The sequence below is a fragment of the Notamacropus eugenii genome, chromosome 2 (assembly GCF_028372415.1).
Source record: "Notamacropus eugenii isolate mMacEug1 chromosome 2, mMacEug1.pri_v2, whole genome shotgun sequence".
NCBI lineage: Eukaryota > Metazoa > Chordata > Mammalia > Diprotodontia > Macropodidae > Notamacropus > Notamacropus eugenii.
The window spans coordinates 34,371,929-34,395,171 of record NC_092873.1 but is presented as its reverse complement, the minus strand read 5'-3'; the positions used below and the strand labels follow the sequence as shown (position 1 = coordinate 34,395,171).

General features: G+C 42.3%; 2 long non-coding RNA genes across 3 annotated transcripts in view; one reads left to right on the top strand and one right to left on the bottom strand.

The window, feature by feature from the left end:
• LOC140524879 (uncharacterized) overlaps nt 1-23,243 on the bottom strand; it is a 52,914-nt gene that overhangs the window by 9,859 nt on the left and 19,812 nt on the right. The gene's annotated exons all lie outside the window — the stretch shown is intronic.
• Nucleotides 11,381-22,201, top strand: LOC140524878 (uncharacterized). 2 transcript variants are annotated; one of them, XR_011973867.1, is made up of 4 exons: nt 11,381-12,842; nt 13,288-13,408; nt 15,201-15,343; nt 18,864-22,201. It is a non-coding gene; the product is annotated as an uncharacterized lncRNA (long non-coding RNA). The 2 variants fall into 2 exon arrangements; XR_011973866.1 differs by having other exon boundaries at nt 11,384-12,842; nt 15,201-15,312.

Here is a 23,243-nt window from a genome sequence, read left to right as displayed (position 1 = left end):
GAACTGATGCTGAGTGAAGGGAGCAGAACCAGGAGAACTCTGTACACAGCAACAACCATAGTGTGTGAGGATTTTTTCTGGTAGCCTTAGCACTTCATTGCAATGCAAGGACTCAAAAAATTCCCAGTGGTCTCTTAAGGCAAAATGTCTTCCACATCCAGAGAAAGAACTATGGAATTCAATTGCAGAATGAAGGAGATCATTTTCTTTTGTATTATGTTTTGGTTTGTTTTATGATTTGTCCCATTCATTTTAATTCTTCTATGCAACATGACTAAGGTGAAAATGTATTTAATAGGAATGTATGTGTAGAACCTATATAAAATTGTATGCCATTTCAGGGAGGGAGTGGAGAGGTAGTAGAGAAGGAGGGGGAGGGAGGGGAAAAAATTTAAGATATATGGAAGTGAACACTGAAAACAAATAAAATAATTTAAAAATAATAATGGTAACGCACAGTATTGGACACATATAGCAAGTGCTTAAGAAATATCTATTCAACGTTCAATCAATAATTCACCTTATACGGGTCGAAAGACTTAAATGAGATCACAGCAGTGTTGTCTCTGGAATTAGAAGACCCAGGTTTAAATTTTGCCTCTGAGGCTCCCTCCCAGTGTAATCACAGGCAAGTCACCAGCTCTTTGTCATTTATAGAGTTGGATTAGATAGCTCTAAGCGTTCCTTGCATTCCCCTCCCTTTTCCTCTGTGTGTGGGTGTGTGCATGTACATGTTTGTGTGTGCACATGTCTGTGTACATGTGTATCGTTTGTGTGTGCACTTGTATCTGTGTACATGTGGCGGGGTGGGGTGTGTGTGTGTGGTAACTGTACTTTTCACAGGAAGGCTGTGTGGGAGGGAGGCAGAGAACAGGAGCCCAAGAATAGGGATCTTTTCTAGGAAACACCTAACCCACACTTTGGATTCCTCAAATCCCAGAGCCAGTGTCTTCAAACACGCTTCTGTTCTTTCACTATTAAACAGATCAAATTGAAGTAATTTCACTTAATCATCCTGTTTCAATGTTGTCATAACTGAACTGCAGGAGGAGCAGGGAAGGGGTAAGGAGTAGCTGTCTGAAAGGGAGATGGAACAACACTGGAGGAGGTTGGGAAAGGGGGAAGGGCAGGCAAGAAGAAGCCGGCTCCTTCCCTGCCCCCACCCTCTTTCCTTTCCCCACACTGCTTACTGCAGTCTTGATCTTGGATGAGAAGGGGATGAGGAAGCAAGGGGGGGTGGGGGGCACAAAGCCAGCCTCCCACCCCTCAAGTTTGCTGCGGTGTTCTTGCCAAGAGAGTTTAACTCTTGTCATTCTTGTCTGTTACAAATATTGAGGTGAGGGTATGGATTCAGTTAATGATTCCAAAATTGCTTTAGACCTGGTTCTTTTTTGAAATTCTATTGCTATGTGTAACTCCCACTTTAGGGCAGTTAGATGGGCGTTAGAGGGCCAGCCTTGCAATCAGAAAGACTCATCTTCCTGAGCTCAAATCTGGCCTCAGACACTTGCTAGCTGTGTGACCCTGAGCAAGTCACTTAACCTTGTCTGCCTCAGTTTCCTCATGTGTCAAATGAGCTGGAGAAGGAAATGGCAAACCACTACAAGATCTTTGCCAAGAAAGCCCCAAAAGGAATGAGTCAGACATGACCGAAACAACCGAACAACAATAAAGAGCAGGATTGAGTTTTGTTGCTCTGTTGCAGAAGGCAAAATTTGGGGTGATGGGTATAAGTCACAGGGAGGCAGGTTTGTTGAAAGTCAGTGTCTGTGATCCTGAGCCAGAAGCAGAGGTAAATGTGCCTAGTCCTGTGGAATTCATCTTTCAGGCTCTTTTTTTAACCCTGCTGGCCCAGGTTGGATTAACTGCCTTCAGGGTAAAATGTGAAGAACACTGGGAAGGTCACAATTCTGTATCAAAATAGCTTTAGTGAAATTCCACCATTAGACATTAATTCCTTTCGGTCAGCCATCCACTCTTTAATTAATGTACTTTCTTTTTTGCAGTTTTATGAATGTCTCTTGTTTTTTTATCCTACAGGCATTTCCCAAAATCCTCCCCCCACCCCCACTGAACTCTCCCTCATAACAAAAAAAAAGTTAGACAAAAATAGCCAATAAGATAACATCTCCATCTGACAGAATGTGGAATATTCCACTCCCATTGTCGTCCTGTACCCCACCCCCTCCAACCTACCAGAAGAGGGATGTGTGTTTCAACATCTGGGCTTGAGGCTTCACATAATTCTTTTGAGAAGAAGTTACTTCCAGGTCAATGCTTAGTCTACATTAGGTTAATTATCCGTTCAAAAAACATCTCTTGAAGCTTGTTTGACCCTGGGTACTGTTCTAGGCCTTGAGTATGATTCTCTAGAACATTTGTTTTGGGAAGTTTAGATTCAGTCAAAGGACTGCACTTGAGGACCTAGAGAGTCACATGTGGCCTTGAAGACTAAAGTTCCTCACCTCTGCTCTAGACTGAAAATTGTTCTTAATTAAGTAAGCATTTATTAAGTACCTACTATATACCAGACAAAAATTAAATAGTACCTGCCCTTAGAGTACTTATATTCTAGTGGGAAGGAAAGAAATAAGCATCTAAAAGCTTATCATGTGCTAGGCACTTTACAAATATTATCTCACTTGATCCTTAGAACAATTCTTTGAGGCAGGAGCTATTATTATTCCCATTTTATTGTTGGGGAAACTAAGGCAGCCAGAAGCTCAGTGACTTGCTCAGGATCACACATCTAGTAAGTGTCTGAGTCACATTTGAACTCAGGTCCTCCTGACTCCAGGTCTAGCGCCCTATCAACTAAGCTACCCATCTACCTGCTTCTACTAGAGTGAAACAAGCTGGACACAGATGGCTAAATGCATATTAAATCCAAAATAAATACGGTACAGTGTAATTCTCATCAGGATAGAATACTGATATCTAGAGGGATCAGGCAAGGTTTCTTGAAAGGGGCAGCACTTCAGCTAGGCCTTGAAGGGAGCTAAGGGATTCCAGGAGAAGATTTCAAAGGGAGAGGATTCTAGGCGTAGAGCCTGGTGAGAGGGTGGGACTTTGTTAATGAGGAATGACTGGTGGCCACACTTTTCCCATTCTAATTTATAGTGTGGTAGTTGTTTGTTGGTTTTCTTAATGGGTAAATTGTGTTTTATTTCTCACTCCTAGACTTCAAAAATGATCATCAAATGGATGAAGATAAACATGCTCTGAGCAGGTTAAACATTTCTACTCTGGAGAGAATAGTGTTCTTTGACTATCTTTGATAATTTACACAATCCCGTCATCCCATATGGTTCCTTCCTTCCCCTGTGAAGATGACAGCCCCTCCCTGTCTTCCCAGCCTGGGCAGCTCTTGCCTTTCCATGAGACCTCCTCAGAGGTCCCTCCTACAAGCTGGAGGCTTCTCTCTGCTTCTTTTAAAATCTAAATGGTACACACATCAAAATTAATATCTGGGAAAGAGCTCAGGATGGAGGCTTAAAGCAGCAGGGATAGAATTAGGAGTGAGGAATTAGAAAAGACTTTGGCAGCCAAACTATAACAGGAAGGAATTCCCAGCATAGCACATCAAATAAGGGGTCATCCAGCCTCAGCTCAAGGACTTCCCATGAAAGGGAGCCCACTGTCTCTTTCCTCCACTCTCTTCAGACTTCTCCTCTTCCTCATCTGCCCCATTGCCACCCTGGGGTTCTTCTTTCCTCATTTATGACTCCCACTGTAGGGCTGCCATTTTGAAAAGGTCCCTAGCCAAGTTTCATCTCCCTCTTGCCTTAACTATCTTGACTCCACCTCCTTCCCCTTACCTTTGGTGCTGATCCCCTCCCCACACTCTGCTTTGCAGTATTGTTTTCCCCCATTAGAATGCAAGTTCCTTGTGTGCAAGGACTGAGTTTTGCCTCTTTTTGCATCTCCAGCTCTTAGCACATAACATCTGCTTTATCACTTTGGGGACAACTCTAATTGTTAGGAAGGATTTCCTGACATCAAGCTTAAATTAACTGACCCTTTGTGACTTTGACCCTCTGGCCCCTGTTCTACCTTCTGGGGTAAAAGAGTCAGTCAACACCTCTTCCACGAGACAGTCCTTTTAACACTTGAAGAAAGACAGATATTATCGAGTCTACACCTTCTCTTTTCCAAAATGAACATCTCAAGTTCCTTTAGCTGATCTTTAGATTTCATCTTCCCAATTACCCTATGCTGCACACAGTAGGCACTTAGTAAATGCTTGCCCATCTGTTGATGGATTGGACGTTTTCTAGCTCATCATATTCCTAAAATGTGGCCCCAGAGATTCAGGTTAGCTTGAAAAAAGAGTTTCCTGATAGCCAGAGATATTTGGCACTAGAACAGATTATCTAGGGGAGATGACAGCCAGGTGGCACAGTGGATAGAAGTTGAGTCAGGAAGACCTGAGTTCAAATCCAATTTCAGACACTTACTAGCTGTGTGACCATGAGCAAGTGTCATTTAATCTGATTGCCTCAGTTTCCTCATTTGTAAAATGAGTTAGAGAAGGGAATGGCAAACCACTTCAATATTTCTGTCAAGAAAACCCAAATGGGGACACTAAGAATCAGACACAATTGAAAAATGACTGAACAATTGATTAGATGAAGTGAATATAGGGCTGGACAACTTTTTGAGGGCTGAATGAATCACTCAAAATGTATTTGTCAAGAGCGAATCATGTTCTAGTCACTGTGAATACACCCACAAAGTGAAACAGTTCCTCAGAGAGCTTATATTCTATCACGGACATGAAATATGTACAGAATAAACACAAGGTAATTTCAAAGATAGAGGTGGGCATTAGCTGTTGAACGAATCAAGAAAGGTCTCATGGAGAAGGTGGCCCTTGAGCTGAGATTTGAAGGAAGCCAGAAGGATTCAGAGATGTTGAGGTGAGGAGGAACTGCATTCTAGGTACAGGGGACAGCCAATGCAAAAGCCTGGAGACTGGAGATGAAGTCAAATGTAAATATGTACCATAATAGGCTTTAGACCCATAAGGCACCACAGAGGAGGGAGGACTGGCCAATGAGGGAACAATTCTGGGAGCATGTACAGCAGCCAAGCCTATTTCTGGAAGTTCCTAATGGTGATAAAATGAAGGGGGCCAGCTCTCTGGTTCAGAACATGCACAAGTATTCTGTGATTGGTTCGAATCTGCTTACAGTATGGTGAAGAGTAACCTTTTAATTGGCTGCTGTCCCAGACCTGAGTGTTCATTAAAAAAAAAAGGCATTCGTTGGCCAGATCACCTTCTTCCTGATTTCTTTCCAGTGAAGAGTATGAACTGCTAAGAGCCTCTAGGTGGAGCAAGGGTCACCAACCCTCTCTCACCTAGAGCCCATATGACTGGGCAACTAGTTAGTACAGTGGATAGAGCACCAGTGCAGGAGTCAGGAGGATCCAAGTTCAAATCTCACCTCAGACACTTGACACTCACTAGCTGTGTGACCTTGGACAAGTCACTTAACCCCAATTGTTTCATCCTGGGTCATCTCCAGTCATCCTGATGAATATCTGATTACTGGATTCAGATGGCTCTGGAGGAGAAGTGAGGCTGGTGACCTGCACAGCCCTCCCTCACTCAAAACAAAGTCAAGTGCAAGTCATGTCACCATTTCTCTGATGGCATGGTCTTTTTCAGCAACGAAGGACGAACACACACACAAGAGCCCATATGAAGGTGGTGAGTGGTTGACATCCCGGCTAAACTTGTGTCTTGTTTGGGTCTGCCTCTTATCCCTGTGAGATTTTGAAAGGTCTAAAAGATAAGTTGTCAGAAGTTCAGGAAATGGAGACTATACAAGAGTTCACTGGCAACTGAGTTTGGTGAGGCACCAGCTGAACCCAGCAGCAGATCAACATGGTAGCCTGAACCATGTCCTATAGTAAGGGCTATCAGAAAAGATTAGTGTTGTGGAAGCCAAAGGAGGAGAATTTGAAGAAATTACAGGACATGAAAGCAATTTGATTCTATGCTGTACACACCCCTTGACCCAGAAAATGAGACTTTATCCCAAAGACATTACAGAAAGAAGAACCCATATGTACAAAAATACTAATGGCAGCTTCTTTTGTATGTGATGGCAAAAATTGGAAACTGAGGAGAGTTTCTGTCAATTGGAGGAATAGCTGATGGTATGGTTTGGTATGAGATGGAATGCTATTGCACTGCAAGAGAAAGATGGAGGAGATGGTTTTAGAAAAATCTGTGAAGATTTGTATGAAGTGATGCAAAATGAAGTGAGCAAAACCAAGAGAACAATTTATATAATAACAACATTGTAAAGACAAACAACTTTGAAAGACTTTACAAACTTTGATCAATGATATGATTGACAATGATTCCAGAGGACTGATGCCCATCTCCTACCAGAGAAGTGATATACTAAATTTGCAAAATGTGATATGACCAAGTACAGTGCCAATGCAATATTCTCAGAGCCTACAGCAGCCATGCATATGCAGGCACAATTCTGAATTGTGAAATACAATAGACTCTACATGGAAGGCAGAACCAAAACATATATTCAGACACCAGAAAGCCAAATCTATAAACAATAACAACGCAAAGTACAACACCAGCCCCAAATTTTCCTCTGCTAGACTTCCCACAAACCAGCTCCCTTAAACAAAATCACAAACAAACTCTCTCACTCATGCTAGCCAGCTGCTTGTATCCTTCCTATCTCTTATTGCTCTCATGACTAACTTCCTCTCAGCTTTGCTCTAGCTCCACCTTTTCCTGTTCAATCCTTCCTTTTCTACTCTTTCAGCAAGCTCCTCCCACCACAGGCTCCATGCGACTCAGACCTCCATGTGATCCAGGCAGGTCACATGAGCCTATTAATGAATGGGAAAGATCTTCCCATTTTAATTACCATTATACCAAGGTGGGAATTTGTTTTGCTTGATCATGTATGTTTATTAAAAGAGATTTGTTTCTCTTATTTTTTTCTGGAGGTAAGGAGAAGGCAAGAGGGAGAAAAAAAATAAATGCTAGGGAAACTGAAAACAATTTCTTAATTACAAAAAAAAATTAACCTTAAGAAAAAAGAAGTTACTAAAGTAGTGCATCACTTAACATTTGGCCTGATATTGATGAAGGAACCTGATGGGACAAAGATGACTCCATGGTGTCGAGTCAGAGGAGAGGTAGGAAAATTATACAAGAGAGCTATTGGGTGAAAGGGGGATGGGAAAGGTTTTAAGTTTGGCTTGGAAGATATTAAGTCTGCCATAATGAAGCATTATCTGAGATTGGGTAGCATTATGGATGGAGAGTTGGTCGTGGAGTCAGAGAGACATGGGTTCAGGTCCCACATTGGGTGCATACTTTCTGTGTGACCCTGGACACATCACAACCTTCTGGTGACCAGTAAATTCTTTCAGTTGTAGAACAGTAGGTGATTGCATTAGTAAATACGATCTCCTTACCAGGAGTTCCCTACACCAATGAAATTATAGGTTTGAAGAAACAAAACAAAATAAAACATTTTAAACCGGGAAAATATTTCTGAATTCATGTTATCTTTTCCCTTTTAAATAAATCCTAGACATGATTTCTTATGGAATGCAGGATGGAAAATGATAGAAGGAGAAAAGAAGCTGATAGGTAGTCCAATCAGGCATCCATTTATGCTTCTTGTACTCTACCCAGGACAAGGACTTTACTAATAATGGCCAGGGAGTGGAGATAAAGGAGGAAGGATGAAAGAGATGAAAGAGGAAGAAGGAAGAGTAATCCTTGATGTGGGTGGGGCCAAGTCAGCAGAAGAACATTATTTAAAAAGCCAGGTCAGGTCAGTCACTGGAGCATCTGGATGGATGAGAGAAGGTAAACCAGTTGTTGATCAAAAATTTCTGAGCTGTGGGAACATGCTGGAGGCAGTGAAAGTATAGGGAGGGCTAGGGTAGTGGTGGTGTATTGTTTTATCTAACTTAACCTGCTTTTCTGAAACTTAGTGTTTGTTTTGTTTTGTTTTCATTTCAGAGCCCAGTAGGTACCAAAATCCTAACTGGACTCTCCAGCGGCCCCTCCCTGACTCAGTCACTCCCTGAGCAGCAGTTAACCACACCTTCCCTTTCCCCCATAATGTCTCCATAGGGGAGCGGGGAGGGAGGGTCAATGGAGCAGCTAGGAGCTTTGCTAGGAGGCCTCTGGCATTCCTGGAATTGCCGGCTTCCGTGTCCTCTGCTGGAGTCCACAGCTCTTTCAATCTACCAGATATTGTGAGAAATCTTACCTCAGCAAATTGTGCACAGCCTAAACAATATATCTATCCTCCTGCCCCACCTACCAACATTAGTGGTAGTCAGGAACTCAAAGAATTCAGTTACAAATTGAGGTAAACCATGTGTGGTAATGATCACTAGAACAAAGGGTGAGTTCCCTGTGAACGAAGTAATCTTAGCCAGAAAGGGCAGGGCAGCAGACAGACAGACCACCTGAGTGTCTAGGAACTTTGGCTGGCATCGAAGTTTTAGGAATAAGGTCAGGCCTATGCTTTTATACTGTTGGACTCATGAGGGGCAGGATGGCACTTGGTCTACTTTTTGTAATATGTTTTCTACACTCAAAGGTAGGGGTAAATGTTTAATAGCAATTTTTAACAACCAGCTCTCAGGATGGGGGTGGGGGTTGAGTACACAGGATAGACTTTAAGTTTAATCTGCATTATTTTCTCCACTTTCTTAAATCTTGACAATCAATAAAAAAATAAATCAAGATCTGATTTGTAATCTATGCTGATTTCCAAGATATAAATATTCATATTGAAAATTTAACAATCAACTCTCACAATTGACTCCAGTACACCCCTGCTCAAAGGACACACTTCAAGTCAGCCTGGTTAACCTCCAGTTTCCTCAGGGACTCACTGACTACTAGGACATGGAGTGAGAAGAGGCAAAAACTTTAAGTAGAAGTCATTGCTTCTATAGAAGGGCATGTTCTGGATAAAGGAATGAACCAAGTTATGATAACATTTTCACAGTGAGCCTTCTGGAAGCCCAATCATCCTGAGAGTGAGAGCACATGTAGCACCAGAAGAAGTGAACCATGTTCCTGTACTCTGCTTATTGGGCTAGGAGTTGACTTGCTGTGGACAGATTGCCTTTATATAAAAAGTAGTGAATAAAGCACCCCAAAAATGTGAGATGAACTAAGGGCCCCTACTGGAGGTGATATGAAAAGAACAAGGAGGCAGACTCTGCTGAAGTAGAAGAATATAGAGGAAGAGATGAGCCATCTTGGTCAAGGAGTCTACCATGACCAAAATGGCATCATGGATTGGAGGCATATCAGTGATGAAACCTAATGTTTCTACTACATAAGATTGGGCAGAGTTGACAAGAATTGTAACAAGACTGGTTGCTGACCCATTGGGTAAGACACTCTGCATAGCTTTTCACAACATATACTTCACATGACTAGCTCACCAGTTGACATAGTGACATGGTTTCCAGAAGTAAAATTTCCATTAAAGTCTTTAAAAGACCTCTGAGGCCCCACACTAGAATACTAAGGCAATTACAGAGTATCACTCATTGGACTTCAAGTGGAGGGATGTATAAGCACAGATCTCCTCATTAGAAGTTCCTCATGCCAATGAAATTGCCGATCCACCTGTCTGTCTGTGTTCATCCTTCATTTTCAAAGAAGACCATGACATCAGAGAAATGATGACATGACTTGCACTTGACTTTGTTTTGAGTGAGGGAGGGCTGTTCAGGGTTACCAGTCTCATTATCCCCTCCTGAGCCACCTGGATCCAGTGACCAGATATTCATCAGGGTGACTGGAAAAGGTCCAGGATGCAATGGGAGATGTTGGTCTATTCAGGTACTCACTTAGAGTGAGGTAAGGCCATTCAGTGAATAAGACTGTCTAAGAAGTAATGAAGCTGGGAGGGAAAGAGCAATAATTACTACTGATAATTACTCAGAAGCCAGGAGGGTCCAGAAAACAGTCATTAAGTGGAGTCTGGGCAGGGACTTATTGGTGTGCAATCTATGGACTTCAGAGTGCACTGGGTTTAAGGTTTTGGGAAAGATGAGGAAGAAAGAAAAAGAGAGAGAGAGAGAGAGAAAGAGAGAGAATGGAAGGAAGGAAGGAAGGAAGGAAGGAAGGAAGGAAGGAAGGAAGGAAGGAAGGAAGGAAGGAAGGAAGGAAGAGAGAGAGAAAGAAAGAAAGAAAGAAAGAAAGAAAGAAAGAAAGAAAGAAAGAAAGAAAGAAAGAAAGAAAGAAAGAAAGAAAGAAAAAGAAATCTAGGCAGTAAACCCCAAGTTAAGTGGGCATCCTCATTTCTCTGATGTCATGGTCTTCACTGAAAATGAAGGACGAACACAGACCTGTGAGCAGATCTACCTGGAACTTATTTGGATAAGGGCTTCATATAGGAATCGTACTGTTGGAGAAATAGCCCCCACTGTGGGAAAAGCAGGCACACAAATCTATTATTGGTGAAGCTGTGAATTGGTCTAGCCATTCTGGAAAGCATTTTGGAACTATGTCCCAAAATTAACTAAATCATTCATACCCTTTGACCCAGCAATATCACTTATGCCCCTGAAGAGATCAAGGAAAGAGGAAATTTTCTTTTGTGGTGGCAGAGAACAAGAAACTAAGTGGGGAATGATTAAACAGATTATCATATATGAATGTAATGGAATATTATTGGGCTAAAAGAAATGATTAAAGAGACAATTTCAGAGAAACTTCGGAAGACTTCTATGAACTGATTTAGGGTGAAATGAGCAAAACCAGGAAAACAATTTATACAGTAACAACATCATACAAACAATTTTGAAAGACTTAAGAATTCTGACCAATACAATGACCAACCATGATTCCAGAGGACTGAGGATGAAGCCTATTGCTGTCTACCCTCTGAGAGAGAGGGGTTGGACACTCACAGGGTACAGACTGAGATATACACATTACTTGGATATGACCAAAATAGGTAAGGTTTTTCTGGGTTATACTTATTTGTTGGGAAGTTTCTGTTTCTCTTTTTTCCTCTTTCTATTAGGACGAGGGGAGGTGATAGAGAAATAAAATAGATTTTTGTTGAAAAAAATGAAAAATATTCCAAATTGAAAAAATAAAATAAGAATTTTTCTAAAAGAAGAAAATATGCTCCTACTACCTTGCAAAGTTAATCATTTTTAAAAGGGTACACTGAAAATGCCTGCTTAGTCAAATGGCCAGATTTGGGTTTTCCCAACAGCACCTCAGTATGTTGCAACATCCTGGAATGTAGGCGAGAACAAAGGTGAACCTCCAGTAGAGTGAAGCCTAATGGATCTGGCTGAATGAGCTCCAGATCAGTCTACAAGTGCTTTCTTCCTTTCTTTACTTCCTTGCTTCTGTCCTTTCTCCCTTCCTTCCTTCTTTTGTTTCTTCCTGTCGGTCTTCCTTTCTTTTTCCATCCTCAGTCCTTCCTTTCTTTCTCCCTTTTTCTTCCTTCCTTTCTATCTTCCTCCTTCTTCCCTTAGAGATTAATCCTAGCCAGTAAGAACACCAGACAGACTACTTGAATTTCTAGGAAAATTTGACTGGCATGGAAGTTTTAGGAATATAGTCAGACTTATACTTTTATAAGTCGTAGACTCACTGGGAGCACAATGGCACTCACTGTATATATTGTTTTGGTCATTCAAAAAAGGAAGGAGTGTACTGCTTAATGTTTAACAACTAGCTTGGGGAGGGTGTACACGGCTCACATTTTAAAGTTTAGTCTGCTTTATTAACATTTTTTCCATCACTCTCTTAAGTCTAGACAAAAACACTCTGTCTTTCTCTTTCTCTGTCTCTATCTCTCTTTCTCTTTCTCTCACTCTTACTCTCTCTGTCTCTTTTCCTCTGTCTCAGTCTGTCTCTCCCTAAATACAGAATGCCTTGTATAAAATAATAAGGAATTAAACAAACAGAAACACACATTGGCCACAGCAATGGAAATGGGAAGAACAGTAGAAGAAAACTGAACTCTGGATAATTGACAAACCAATAATGACCCACCTCTTCTGTGCAGAGAAGTGCGAGATGCCTGTAACTAAATGCTGGATGTATTATTATTGTATCACTTCTTTTTGCTTAACTGTTTCTCTTTGTTCCAAGGGAAGATTTAATCTGTACAAGAGAAGTCGAGAGCATATTAAGAAATGATTGACTAAAAAAGGGGGCAAGGACTGCCCTGGCTTCTTCTGGCTTTTATGGATTGTACTGGGGAGCTCACCCTCTCCCTGTCTATGTGTGGCATTGACTTCCAGCAGCTCCTCCTCTCATATGGCCGAGTGCTTTTCTTGGATTCATTCTCTTTGGAGAGAAGCACACCCAGGACCGGAGTGTGAAGAGAGATGATATGATCTAAAAGGAACACCCTAACCCTCTCCCTGATCTTCTCCATCCCCCCTCCCCCCCCCCCCCCCAGCACCATTGAATAAGTCAGTTGCTTACCATAAGCTATTTCAGCAGATAAGGATACATTAAGATCGGAGCTGAGAACGGGTTCTTCAGGTTCCCCCAGTCACCCTGCACTTTGGAAAAGTTTCCTGGAAAGCCTTGGGGTAAGGCTGAAAACCCCTGAGAGGGAGGCACCTTCAAAGTGAAGATACTTTGGATGAAGCCTCTTTCACTAGCTCCCTGGGCCTTTTGTGGAGTTGAGGGGCCCCCTTGCCTTGCATCCTTACAGACTGCCTACTTTGTGCCTTGGGGGGCTCTTGGGATTATAGATTTAGAGCTGGGGAAGGGAGGCATCCTTCAAGACCATCGACCTCAGACACTTACAAGCTGTGTGACCACGGACTCACAGGTAAGGTGAGGGAGTGACCTCTGTGATTTCTAAGGGTCTTCCAGTTCTAAATCTATGCTCCTATGGGCCCAACCCCCTCATTTCACAGATGAGGAGACTGAGGCACAGAATGGCTAAGGAATTTGCCCAGGATCACATACCCAGGAAATGTCTAAGGCAGTATTTGAATTCAGGTCTTCCTTTGTGCAAGACCGATGCCTACCCACTCTACCACACTGCATCATAGATTTAGAACTAGAAGACACTTTGAAGGCCATCTAATCCCACCCTCAACATTTTGCAGATGAGATACTGAGGCTTAAAGAGATGAAGTGACCAGCCTGAGGTCACACAAAGCAGTCAGTAGCAGAGGAAGGATTAGAACACAGGCCCTGTCTTTAAATCGAATCTTCTTTCCAGTATACCACATTTCCACCTATAACTCTGTGTCTTCCTTCTCGACTAGGTGCTTCTCTGTTTCAGTAACTAGCCGATGCTATGAGAGAAGGCAGCCAAAGACAACCTGAAACATTTGAATGTACTTGATAGTATACCAGAAGTATTTGAAGCTATCCTCCAGGAAATTAGTAAGTAAACATTTAGGAAGCACTTTCTATGTGTCAGGCATGGTGCTAAGTGTTGGAATTACAAAGAAAGGCAAAAGACTCCCCTCTCCCCATCTCTAACCTCCCCCAGGTCTAGAAACCCCTGAAGTTACCAACCTCAGAAAAAGATCTGAGTCACTTAGCCAAACATCTCAGGGCCATGGGATTATCAGTATGGACCCAGACCCAGTCTAACCCCCTCATTTTACAGATAAGGAACTGAGACCCTGAGGGGTTGTGACTTGCCCACAGTCACATAGGTAGTAATAAATGTCAGAGCAGGAATCTGAACCCAGGTCCTTAGACTCCAAATCCTTAAATGTCTTCTTGGCATAAGACTGCACTAGGTCTAAAGGACTGTCTCCCACTATCATTCCTTCAGATATGGACCAGAGAAGGCCCTACAGAAGTATAGGGGTTTTTTAAATTTTTATTTATTTTATTTTTAATTTATGAACTAAAATAAGCAATTCCATAACAGTATAATTTTTTAAAAGTTGTTTGCACATGAAACTGCAAATCTATTCCTTTTTACAATATAATAGAGTTATCATGTATATTTCTTTTTTTTTTTCTTTTTTTAAGGAATTACCATCACTGCCAACTGGTCCAACAGACTGTATATCAAAGATAGGAGATGTTTGTCCTGGATGGGACAGTGGCCAGGGTCCCATAGTTTTTTCATAGCCTTCACACCTTACTTTTCTTTTTAATGTATACTTCTAGGACCCTGGAAGGGAAAATGAAAGGCCTAGTAAATTCATTCTTCAAGATCAAGCATTCTTCACCTGAAGGCCATGAACTATTTTATAAAACAATTTGATAGCTGTATTTTGGTAAAATTCATTTCCTCTGTAATTCACACCATTTTGTTTTACGCACTTAAAAACTAGTTTTTAGGGATCTACAAGTCTGACCAGACTGCCAGAGCTTCAAGACACAAAGAAAGTTAAGAACTCATTTTCTCAATCTTTCCCTTGCTGTTCTATAAGGCTAACCTTTCTGGCCTCATCCACAAGACAATCTGGGTCTGGGGCAGGGGTGGGGAACCTGAGGCCTCAAGGCCACATGCAGCTCTCTAGGTCCTTAAGCATGGCCCTTTGACTGAATCCAAACTTCCTAGAACAAATCCTTTTGTTAAGGGCCCAGACTTTGGGCTATCTGAGGACAGCTGCCTTGATGAATGTCCCTAGATAATACATGGTTTGGAGATGGAGTTCTATCTATCCCAGTATCATGGCTGGGCTGAGCAATGCACAGGCCAAGCTAAGAGCCGAAGGTGACTTCCTCTGGGGACTCATAATCTGGCCAGAGTTTGTCAATCCCAGTAATAGTGAGAGGAGAGTTCTGTTTAAGCTATACACCGCTTGCTATTTCCAATAGAATGGAAGTTCCTTGAAGGCAAGCTTTCATTTTTGTCTATCTCCAGCTGCCTGTCAAAGGCATTTGAATGAATAAATGAATGAAAAAGGATTTATTAAGCACCTACTGTATTAGGTGCCAAGTGCTATATTAGGCACCTGGGCATACAACTACAGAAGGCAGACTATCCCTGAATTCAAGCTTATACATTTGATAGAGATAGGCCCCCACACCCACACCCACACATACCCACACACACACCCACACACACCCACACACCCACATCCACACACCCATACCCCCCCCCCCCCACACACACACACAGTCTAGGTTTAACTCCAACCCCAAATTAGTTGAAGAAGATTTATGGACAGAGAGAGGTCTTGAACCTGGGGACTCTTCCTTGTTGTAGGTTGCCTTGGAAAACCTTTGACCCGCCATTCCTCCAAATGTCTCCCCACATATGTATAAACTCATGAAGATCTGGATAATGAGTGGAGCCATAAGGCTACAGATGACTTCGTGTTAGTCTGATTACCATCCTCAGGTCAAGAGGTGAAAAGTGGGGGGGTGGGGGTGGGATTGTGGGGGGAATGGGCTTAGTAAAGACATCAGCATTGTACAAAGGGATAATTTGGGGTCCCCTGGGGTCCCCTAGCCATCATGGGCTTGATCCCAGAGGGGGAATTCCAAATCCGTCACTGCCCTGCTAAGTGGACCCAATCCTCCAAAAACATTTATTCCCCTCATTATGGGAAAGAAAAGGAAAGACTTTCTCCAAATAGGTAATACTGTTTTCCCAAGAAAACACCTGATAAGTGGCTGTACAAAGCTGTAAGCCCTGGGGAGGAAAGGGAGAGCAGTCAAACAGAGCTTACAGTTTTTAAGGAACAGGGGATGAATTAAGGGACAGAAGGATAAACAAGGCCCGATTTGGGAGCACTGTTCCCAACCACCCACCAGCCTCCTGTGTGACTGTGAAACAAATGCTTTAACCTCTCTGGGCCTCGATTTCTTCCATCTGCAGTAGAGCTAAGTGGAAAACAGAAAGGCTCCATCATAGATCACTCTGCCAGCTGGGAGCTGTTGTGAAATGAAAACATTTCTATAAGAATAGATGGAGAGATGAAGAGCAGAATTAAGTGAACGATTTATTGTTTCTTAAATTATTTTTTTAAATTATCGAGCATTCATTTTTTCTCTCTTCTCTCCTGGGTAAAAGAAAACAAAACCAATAATAATCCTTAGTAACAAATAAATACAGTCAAGCAAAGCTAAGTCCCACGTTGCTCATGCCCCCAAAGACACATCTCCTTCTGCACCCTGGGTCCAGCCCCTCTCTGGCAGGAGGTGGAGAACAAGCTTCATCCTGGGGCCTGTGATCAGAGTTCTTAAGTCTTTCAAAGTTTGTTTTTACAGTGCTGATGTCATAGTATAAATTGTTCCAGGAAAACAATTTAAGCAGTAACAAGAACATGGGAAAGACAAACCAGATTATTTTTTGTTGAATGAAAAAGAAATTTAAAAGAAGTCTCTAGGTCTAGGTCAAAGGGGGAAGTGGGAAAAAAGAAGTAACCATAGAGATGGAAGTGGGAGAAAGCTGGGACCAGGCAAGGGTTATATGGCAGTAGTAAACAGAGTGCTGGACTTATGGACAGGAAGACTTGGGTTTGAATTCTCCCTTTGTTACTTGCCTTTTGGGTGGGATCTGAATTTGTGCCTGATCTGGGGCAGAGTCTTCTAAGCTCATATTGGTCTGATCAGCCACAGTCAACACACTGTAACTTGATTCCAACATAGTGATGTCATTTTGGTCCTCTGCAAGAACATAGGACAACAATCAACCAACCACCAAGGAAGGAGGTTGGACTAGGTGACCTCAGGGTCTCTTCCAGGGTGTCAACAAGCAGCTCCATATTTAAGATCCTATGACCATAGCTTATATGAGCCTCAATTTTCTCATCCATAAAATGGGGGTGATAATATACGTAGAGCCTGTCTCACAAGAATGTTATGAGGCTAAAATGGGATAAATGCACATATGATGCTTTGGAAACCTTAAAATGTTGCTTTTTTTTTAACCAGACTTATGATTTCTTTGTTAGAAGGGAGCTCCCAGGCAGGGAATTCCCTTTCCCAATGTGGATGGGAACCAGCTGTGCAATTTAACATTTCAGAGAGCTGCCTTTGGCCCAGAGATGAAGGAGCTTGTCCACACAGCTAACATATTTCAGAAATGATGCTGGACTCCAAGGTTTCCTGACTCTGAGGCCAGTTCTCCCTGTGGTGTCTAAAAGTATTACTTGAAAGGGGTGTTAAATTTGATTAAATTCAATTTTTAAAAAAACCAAGCACCTACTATGTGTAAGATTGCTTGGCCTAGCAGTGGATAGATTGCTGAATTTGCAGACAGGAAGATCAGGATTGAAGTCTTACCTTTAATGCTTTCTGGCTGTGTGACCATAGGCAAGAGACTTCACCTCTTTGTGACACAGTAACTCTTCAGGTTCTAAGTCAGAAATGGGTCACTATCTGCCTTGGTGGAGGGTGTTTTCCACACTGAGATTTCCCTAAGCTGACAAAATCACAAATCTTTTGTGTATTCACGTATGTGCAAGGCACTGGGGAAAACAAAGATGATCCTGAGATCATAGAAGAAAGGCTCTGCCAGGCTACCTAATCCAGGCCCTTCATTTGACAGATGAGAAAACTGAGATCCACATAGGTTAAGTGACTCACGTGGGTACTAAATTAGCAACAGAGCTGGGATTTGAACTCAGGTCCTCTGATATCAGGGCTCTTTCTACTGTACCAGGAGATTCAGCTACTAGTTCATTATATGACCATCTCCACTTGGAGCCATTTCCCTTTCCTCTTCTATAAGATGAGATGATTGGGTTGGAGAAACTGTTGTTTATTCTGGTCAGATCATTCTTTGGTGCCCAGATCTCCACAGGACTTTCCCAGCTTGCTACACACCACACTGGCTATTATCCTCATCCTGTCACCCCAGGCGCTATGTCTGGGTCCCTCAGCTCTGACAGATGAGGTTTGACCCTTTCTTATGCCCAGGCCCCTGATGCAACCATGAACTCAAATTCCACACCATTCCTCTACCGCCTTCCAGGACCTCTCTATGTGCTGTTTCCCACCCTTAGAATATAATCTCCTTGAGAGCAAGACTATCCTGCTAGCTTGTATTTGCATCTTCAGTTCTTAGCACAGTCCCTGGCCCACAGTAGGTGCTTAATTAGTGTTCTATCTATCCATCCACCCATCCATATCTGCTTAACTATCCATCAATATCTATCTATCCATCTGTCTATGCCATGGCTAGTCCTAAAACACTGTAGTCAAATACTCACTTAGTGAGTACCTGATTTTCTCAGCAGCTGGTGTCCAAACTCGTTTTTTGTTTTCAAAGGAGCTTGCCAGGGGAGCCCACCTCATTCCAGACAGATCTGTCAGAGTACTTGTTTCTTCCATGCCTCTGGGCATCAGATACTGCCCCTCCACCTCTCCCTCCTCAGCAGCCTCTCAACTATGCTGTCCTCAGGATTGCCAGGAATGTGGAATTCCAAGCTCTGCACAATGGCCAGAGCATTTCTGGTGGTCAGTGAAGGTTCAAAATGTGGACTGATGGGCAGGCCTGGAATCATAATTAAAGGCCAAGGGCTGGATTTAGTGTTAAGAAAATGCTCTCTAATAAAGCAGTTCAGCAACTTCTCTAAAACTTATAGTGTTAGAGAGTTGCCTAGGACAGAAATGTAAACCTCATGGCCAAAAATACAATAAAACAGAGATGATGCAAATTTGTGTTTTTCTAAGTTAACATATAGCCAATAGAAATGTATTTCTATTTGACTTGGACACCATTGGGCTAAAGCACTTTGGTGGCTAAGTAATTTGCCCAGGGTCACCTAGCCAGTCATGACTTGAACCCAAGTCTTCCTGGCACTGAGGCCAGGTCTGTCCACTACTGTTCTAGTTGTTGTTGAATTGTTTAAGTTGTGTCTAACTCTTCGTGACCCTTCTTGGCAAATATATAGGAGTGGTTTTCCCTTTCCTTCTCCAGATCATTTTACAGATGAGGAAACTGAGGCAGAGTTCAATGACTTGCTCAAGGTCAGGTAGTAAGTGTCCGAAGCTGGATTTGAACTCCTGAAGAGGAGCCTTCCTGACTCCAGGTCTGGCACTCCATCCATTGCGCCACCTAGCTGTCCACTATTATTACTGCTATTAAGGATATATATATAACACTTAAAGTGTGCCAAGTTCCAAAGGACTGAGAATGAAAAATGCTGTCTACCTCCAGAGAAAGACCTGACAGAATCTGAAAACAGATCAAAGCATACCATTTTTGACTTTCATTTTTTTCATGTTTTTCTTTTTTTGGTCTGTGTTTTCTTTCACAACATGACTAATATGGAAATATGTTTTGCATGACTCCACATGTATAACCTATATAAAATTGCTTGCTATCTCGGGGATGGGGGAAGGGAGACACAGAGGGAGAGAATATGGAACTCAAAATTTAAAAAAAATAAATATTAAAAATTGTTTTTACATGTAACAGGAAAAAACAAAAATATAAAAAATAAAACGTGCAAAATGTCCCACATAGTAATATCAGCTCATCTGACCCTCACAGCAACCTTGGTGAGGTAGGTGTTCTTCTTATCCGAATTTGAAAGATGAAGGCACTGAAGTTCAGAGAGGTAAGACGATTGCCCAGAGATCCACAGAGCTAGTAAGAGCTGAAGCAGAATTTGCATTTGGGTCTTCCTGCCAGAGGTTTGCTACATGCCTCCGGAAAATCTCAATATCAGCCTCTCTTCCTCCTGGGAGCCGTACTCCATTGGTCCAAGGCGTTCTCTAATATATAACTTCTGACCAGAAAGATGTGCCTAGTCCAGGGGTGGAGAACCCGAGGCCTTGAGGCAGCAGGGTGGATTCAGTCAAAGAGCTGTTCTTGAGGACCTAGAGGGCCACATGTGACCTCGAGGCGGCAGGTTTCCCACCTCTGATCTAGTAAGTGTCTGAGGAATTTAGAGAGATGAATCTTCCTGACTTCAGGTTCTATCCACTATACCACCCAGCTGCCCCAATTCCTTAATACTCCTATATTCTCTCTAGTGTAGTTCAAACTGCAGTACTTTCCATCCAAACCTAAATATATCGTTTCACCCCCTGTTTCTGGTGCATCCACACCAACTCATTCTCTCACTTGGGCACTGATTCCTTGGCACAAAAATAACTAGAGGTAGAAAAAACTATGAAAAATCATCGAATCCAACCAAGATGCAGGAAAGTTGAAATCTGCCCAAGGCCACACAAACAGTGAGTAGCAGAGTTAGACAAACGTGGTTCTTTTGACTCCAAATCAAGAGTGCTATCCAAATCAGGGCTATCACAGCCAGTGCACAGGATTTGCATGCCTTGGGTTCTATAGCTTGAAGACTTTTCCTAGGTACACACACTATCCCAAGCCTTCAGGTCCTTTGGGTCTCCTAATCCACATCTTCCAGTAGTGGAATGTGGACAATTGGAAGAGAGTTATGTCTTTGTCTTATCCCTCTGGTCAGACTGTACGATCCTGAGACACAAGCCGTGGAGAATTTGTTCTACATGTTCTTAAACTGATAGATCTATAGTTGGAAGGAAACTCAGAGGCCATCTGGTTCAGCTTTCTCATTTTATAGATGAAGAAACTAAGGTCCAAGGAAGTGAAGTGAATGATAGGATTAAAGCTTTAGAGCCAGAAGGGATCTCAGAAACCCTCTAATTCAATCCTCTTATTTTACAGATGAGAAAACTGAGACCCAGGGAGTTTTAAGTGACTTGCCTAAGGCCATCCAGGCAATATTAGAGATATTTGAACCCTTGTCTTCAGACCACAAAGCCAGGGTTCTCTCCACTGTTCTACACTGCCTCCTAAATCTCCTTTGGTCGTTTATTAAAAAGTAGTAACTAGCTGATCTCTTCTGCAGCAAAACTCAGTTGGGACAAAAGGCAGAGACATAAAAGTCAGGAAGTTAGAATGACTAGAGCAGGAAATTGAGACAGTTTTGAGTGTAGGTTACTATGACCTCGAAGCTTCTGTCAGTTGCATTTCCTTGTGCCTCCCACCATGGACTCCTCTCTTTCTTCCTTCTGGATACACACACATTTTTTGTTTGAACTTGGAACCTCTAACTTTTTATTCTTCAAAATTCAGGGAAACTCACCTGACTGTTAAGGCTACTGTATTCCCCTTTAGCTAGTTAATATTCCTCTTTAGGTAGCCAGTGTGCATATTCAACTGACCAATGTACATATTCAAGTGACCAATGAGTATCTTCAGCTGGCCAATGCACATCTTCAACTGGCCAATGTGCATTTTCAGCTGGCTAATGTGTATCTTCATGTGGCTAATGTACATGAACAATCAGTAACTGAGTACATGGAACCTTTCATGTTACAACCTGGAGGCAGCATGGGCTAGCGGGAAAAGCACTGGAATCTGGGAAACTTGAGTTCAATTCCTCTTTTTTATACTTACTGCACGGACCTGGGTAAGTTTCTTAAGCCTTCATTTCTTCATCTGTATAAAAGAGGTAATACCTACTGTAACTGCGTTAGAAGTCTCCAATGGGATAATGTATGTAAAGCATTTTGCACAGCCTAAAGGCTACACTGATGTCAATTAAGATGACTATCTGTGCTCATTCATTCATGTGTTTGCTCATTTAGCTGTCCCTATTAGAAATTCTTAGCAAATTAAAAACTGTGCTAAAGAAATATCCAAGTATATTTAAACACTTTCCAACAATAAGCCTTAGGAACCAAGAAGCAAACAATGCTGATTTATCAAGCTGTCAGATTCAACAAATGAGGTTTTGATTAGCTAAGAGTCCCCAGTGATCATAGTGAAATAAACTACCCAAGTGAGACTATGAAGATGCCAGTCCAGGTACCCAGAGTGTATTCACTAAGTAGGGCAGACATTAGCCACTCTCAGACAGTGGAGCCCAATGTGAGCACAGGCTTCTAGCACCGAGCACAGTCATTTCTCCATGAGCCATCCTGGGATGGGAGAGGGAGGGATTGTGATGGCACAGCTTATCCAGAAGGCAGTTCCATTTGGCTCCAAAGCCTATCATATGACTCTGAGGCACCAGATTTATCTTCCTAATTATGTTTACATCAGGCTAACAGTCCTGTAAAAGTTCCTGTTCCATGAGCAAACACTAAATTATGATGGGGGAAGGGAACCACCCTGAAATTATAATTTGCTGCAAAGAGAGGTAATAATCCACCGAGAGATAATTCACATGCCATATGATAAAGAATTATCTGTTTCAAAATATCTAAAGCAGGAGTTCTTAAGCTGGGATCCATGGAAAGATTTTAGGAGGTATATAAACTTGGATGCAGGGGGTGGGGGGAGGATAAGAAAATCTCCTTTATTTTTATTTTATGCATTTAAAAACATTCGAGAAGGGACCCATAGATTTCACCAGACTGTGCCAAGGGGGTCCAGGACACAAAAAAAATTAAGAACTCCTGGGCTAGAAGCTTATGTAAGCTTGGTGCTGAGAGGTTGTCCAGTCATGTCTTCTGACCTATTCTTCTCTGTAGAATAAATATTAAGGTAAAGAATTCAGCAGAGCTGGGTCAGAATGAGAGTTATGATCACATGCCTTCAATTTCAGAGTTAGAAAGCACCTCAATCTAACCTGTGCCTGGAACAATAACTCCCTCTACCAGAAGCTCAGCAAGTGGCCATCTAGCTTCTGCTTAATTACCTCCAGAGAGGAAAAACTCTGTTCCTCTTATAGCAACTTAGACGTCTTTTGAAGAGCTCCGATTATTAGGAAGGCTTTTTCCTGATTTAAAGTCTTAGTTTCTTAGCAGCTTCCCTTGCTGTTTCCAATTCTAGCCTCTGGGCTGGAACAGACTAAGTGTGCTACATCTTCCACACAACATCCCTTCAAATATCTGAGGTCAGTCACCTAAGCCTTCCCCTAAGCAAGAGTTCATGAGTTTCTGAAAACTTTTCCAAGTTCCTTAAAGCATCCCCACATCAAGTTCATTTAGCACGTTTTTCGACGTTAAGTTGACTTGAGTTTGTGTTGTTATTTTTCTTAATTACAGAGCAGACTGTGTTAGGAAAAGAAAGATTCTGGTTGGTAATTAAGCCTTTGGGGCTTGTCTTTAAGGAGGAAGCCACAACAAAAAAAATAAGGGCTCAGGGGGCCCCCCATATTACCAGCTGGGAGAAAAGAACACAGCGTGCCCAAGCACTGAGGCTTGTTCTAAACTTAGCCAGCCCAGGACTTGGGCTGGTTCTCAAGTTGGCCAAGTGGGCCCCCACTACCCTGATAATCCTTCTCTGACTCACTCAGTCAGCTAGCAGCCCACGTCCGGTTCAGGCTGCCGATAAATATCTGGTGGGGGAAAACAGGGGGGTTTT